Here is a 4,793-nt window from a genome sequence, read left to right as displayed (position 1 = left end):
CCCTCCCCTCCCCTTCCCTTCCCTTCCCTTCCCTCCTTTCTTTTTCTTTCCCTCCCTCTCTCTTTTCCTTCCTTCCTTCCTTTTTTCTTTCTTTCCTTCCTTTTCTTTTCCCTCTTTCTTTCATTCATTTTGCTATGTTGAGCAAGCTGGTCTTGAACTCATGGGCTGAAACAGTCCTCCTACCTCAGGCTGGGATTACAGGCTCATGCCACCAGACCTGCTTCAAATTCCTTCTTTCAAACAAAATCTTGCCCCCATGTCCAGCTGGTGCAAAGCAAGCAGATGGTAGCTGTTTGAACTTCTTTAGCTGACATTCGAGGTGCTTCATGATCCCAACCTAATCTTCCTCCTCAATAGGGCTTCTCAAGTATGTTTGTGGGCCACCTGCATCTGAATAATCTGGGGCCCCATCCCAGACCTACGGAATCAGAATCTCAGGGAGTCTGAGGATCCCAGTCTATGCAGATAGTGCTGGGGGAGAGGGAGGAGGTGGTGACAGGTAGGGGATTTGCCAAGACTCAGATGAAGGGGCTCTGTCAGAAGTCGCAAATAGATACACCTCTCATCAACCCCTAGGGCTGCAGTTTTCTCCCTTGCCAAGCAGTAGAGTTATCTAAATTAAACACAGTGCTCCTGATGAAACAATAAGAGTTATTACACACTCTGCTACCTACTGGCAAATCCTCTGATTGAGTCAGCCACCCTGGGAAGCCACTGAGAACACCGGGTGTGGTCCACCTTCACCCTGCCAGAAGGAAAGGGGCTATGAAGCTGGAAGGAAGCTTGAACTGCTTCATTTCTCCAAGATCCTAAAGCTGGGCATACTGCCCTGGGAGGGCTGGGGTGGTGGTTGAAGGAGATCTGGAATTGTGGCTTTTAGAGTGGACCTCCGCAGAGAGCCCCTTCGGTAGCCTTGCCAGCCTCTCTGAGTCCTGAACCACCTTCCTTTCTCTGCTTTGAGCATGCATACCCCACAATGGTTTGGCATAGGGGGCCTTTTCCAGCCCTGCAGGTGGGGCCCCTCCCTGTCCTGAATGTTCCATGTTCCCTTCACCCCCCACACCTTGGCACTTTTGGTCTCCTGTCCTTTGACTGTCCCTCCTCTCATTTCCCTGCCTGATAAATTCCAGCCCATGTTGCCTCCTCCGTGAGACCTGCCCTGACTATTCCCACACCTCTGGCAGAAGGATCTCTCCCTTCCCTGCACTCCCACAGTACCTTACAATAACCATACAAACAGCAGCTAACAGTTACTAAGCACTTACTACACGCCCCGGCCTCTGTTTCCCGTCTGGAGGTGAGAAAGGGGAAGAAAAGAGAAAGGGTTCTAAGATGGTTTCATGAGGTCCCTGTGTTCTCCAATTTGGTGTGAGAAGCAGCAAAAGAATCTCCTTATTTCAAGAGGCATGGATGTGGCCCAGGAGGCCCAGGCAAGGGGAGCTTGCAGTGAAGACCCAGAGGTTGCAGACTGTGGACCGCTGACTGCAGAGCAGTCAGGGACGAGGCCAGCTCAGAGGAAAGATAGTGCAGCAGGTTGTATTTTCAGGATGGCCACAGCTTCCCATCCCATGCGTTCATGTTGAGGTGTTGCTGCTCCTTTCAGAGAGAGGTGGGACTTATGTTCTCTTCCCTTGAATGTGGCATATGCCTATAGCACAAGGATTCTCTGTGACTTCTGAGGCTAGGTCATAAAAGGTGAGGCAACTTCAGTCTGGTTCTCTTGGGTTGCTTGCTATTGGACCCCAGCAGCCACGCTGTGAGGGAGCCCAGGTGACTTGGAGATGCCACAGTCCTCACTAAGGCTCTAACCAACAGCCAGCATCAGCTGCCAGACGTGTGACTGAGATAGCTCAGTCACACCTTTGAGATAGCTCCAGCCTCAGCCAGTGTCCAACTGCAACATCCAACTGCAACAGCACAAGGGACTCTGAACAAGGATCACCTGCTAGAGCCTAGTTTACCCCAGAGCTGTTAAGAGAATAAATGATTTGTAATTGTAAATTTTGGGGTGATTCCTTATGCAATAATAGAAAATCAGAACAGATGGAAAGCCTGGGACTGACTGGGTCGGGGGCAGGGATATTCTGAAGTGGGGGATTCCGAAATGACCAAGACTAGGTTTCCACTTCTTGGTAGAAAGGGGGCTTAAGGTAGAAACAAAACTCCAACCTAGAAAGTCACAATTTTTGCATATTTGGCTTTTAGATTGGAAGTCACAGGTGACTGTTATGTGACCTTGGGCAAATCACTTTCCCTTTCTGAGCTTCTTGAGCTCTGATCGCCCTAGGGGTAAGAATTCCTCCTTGTGAGATAGTTTTGTAAGGATTACAGGGATCACGGATGCCAAGTGCCTGGAACTCACCTGGCACCCCATGTGTGCTGAGCACAGACTGGGGTTGGGGCCTCTGGCCATCGCCCTTGCCACACCCCCCCATCTCTACTTCAGGGTCACACTGATGCCTGGACACTTGCATGCAGCTCCTGGGGACACACATACTCCTTCTCCCTCCTTCCTTGCTGCAGAAACAAGCCAGGAGCCAGGCGATCAATGGCCAGCCCTGCCTGGGCGAGCTTTCTGCTCATTACAAGTGCCTGCCACCTCCAAGTCCCTCCTATCCAAGGACAGTTCAGCAGGGACCTAATTCAGAGAAGGAATAAAACAGCCAGGAGTATGCTTCTCTCACCCGCTTCCTGTCCATGCCCCCAACTGCCGAGAGCCAGAGACCTTACTGCTCATACTGTCCTCAGGAGATAGTTAAGGGCTCCTGCCTGGAGACCTCGACATTCCCCTCTAGAGGGTCTTGAGGTTTCTGCCCAGTCATATCCTCTGCTGGTCACTTAGCCTAAACATCTACCATTAGTCCAGATGGCAACAACCTGTCTATTGGGCACTAATTGTGTGGCAGGTGCCTTACATCTCAATCAACCTCACCCAATCTCTGTGGTAGGAACTACAATAAGGTCAATTTGATAGAGGAGAAACTGAGGAGCAAATAAGTCACTTCTGGAGAATAGTTGGGCTAGAATCAGGCTGGTCTTATTCCCAGGGCTCTCTGCACTCAGAGGCTATCAAAATAGTCTCCAAATTCAAGCACCCTTTTGTCTGGTGCTCAACAAAAGAAATTCTGGGGTTTTGATGAAGAGATAGGCAAATAGACCTATTCATTTATTCTTTCATTCATTCTTTACTTCAGCATCTATTAAGTGGTAGGCTCTGTTCTAGATGAAGGGATAGAGCAGTCAGCAAACGGAATTCCCTGCTCTCAGAGTTTCCAATCTAGTGGCCCAGAGAGGTGACATCACTTGCCTCAGGTCACATAGCCAGAAAGTAGCCATAACCAGAGGCAGAAGGGGTGATCACAGGGAGAGGTCTGATCTGACTCCCTAGGATCAGAGCAGCCAAGGCATGGAGGGCAGGACTTATCTTGGCAACAGGGTGGCCAGAGTTCCAATCCCACTACTGCTACGTCCTCACCATGCAACTCTGGGAAAGCCACTTTGCTTTTTCGAGCCTGTTTCCTTGCGGGTGGAATGGGGATAGTTAGAACCATGGTGAGATTTGAGAGGATGAAACAGGCCCTGGTAAATGTTGGCGGCTGGCCCTTCCCTTTCTCCTTCCAGTGAGGGATTCAGTCTTCTTCCACTTCCTCTGTGAGCCACCTTGGCCTTGGTCAACCCTCATGAATGTGGAAGAGATCTGAGTGTACTGTGGCCTGATCAGCCACCTCTGCTTCCTGTATCTCATCAGCTTGCTCCTAGGGTCCTTGGGCATGGAGTGGCAAAGCTCTACAGCACATAAAGCACAAATTATTTAAAAAATGTTAAAGAGATAATGGTGGTGTATGGAGAATATATTGGAGGTGGGGGGCATATCTGTCAGCTATTTCACAATAATGCTACATAACAAGCCACCCCAAAACCCAGTGATTTCAAACAATGATCATCTCATCTCACAGGCCTACAGACAAGTTGGAGTGGCTCTGCTCCAACTGTATCTGATTCTCCTCCCAGCAGCAGCAGGGGAGCCAAGGCATGTTCCAGTGGCCATGGCAGAAGCACAACAGGGCGAGTGAAAATGCTCTTTTTTTTTTCTTTTTTTTTTTAGACGGAGTCTCGCTCTGTCACCCAGGCTGGAGTGCAGTGGCGCGATCTCAGCTCACTGCAAGCTCCACCTCCTGGGTTCACGCCATTCTCCTGCCTCAGCCTCCTCAGTAGCTGGGACAACAGGTGCCCACCACCACACTCAGCTAATTTTTTTTGAATTTTTAGTAGAGACGGTGTTTCACCTTGCTAGCCAGGATGGTCTCGATCTCCTGACCTTGTGATCCGCCCGCCTCAGCCTCCCGAAGTGCTGGGATTACTGGTGTGAGCCACCGTGCTCGACCGAAAATGCTGTTAAATCCCAGGTGGGGGCCCACTTAGGCTCCATCGTGTTGACCAATGCCATTCAATGACAAAAGGCCAAGGTTAAGGGAGACGGAAATCTATCCATCCCATTGGCAGAGGTGTGGCTGCAGCAAGAGGCAAAGAATTGGGACTAATTTTCAATATGCCACAGGAGGAGGTGAGGAAGTAGTATGTCTATTTAAGAGGCCCCCATAGACATCCAGGTGAGCAAGGATGGACCAGACTGGCAGCAGTGGCAGTGATGAGAAATATCTGTTGACTGAATGAATGCTCAGACCCTTAATTCCACCTTGACCCTTAATTCCACTCCTAGGAATTCATGCTAATAACATAATCTAAACTATGAAGATGTTCATTACAGCATTGCTTATAATAATAAAATATGG

The sequence above is a fragment of the Mandrillus leucophaeus genome, unplaced genomic scaffold (assembly GCF_000951045.1).
Source record: "Mandrillus leucophaeus isolate KB7577 unplaced genomic scaffold, Mleu.le_1.0 Scaffold252, whole genome shotgun sequence".
Taxonomy (NCBI): Eukaryota; Metazoa; Chordata; class Mammalia; order Primates; family Cercopithecidae; genus Mandrillus; species Mandrillus leucophaeus.
The sequence above is the reverse complement of the archived record's forward strand: the minus strand, read 5'-3'. Positions refer to the sequence as shown.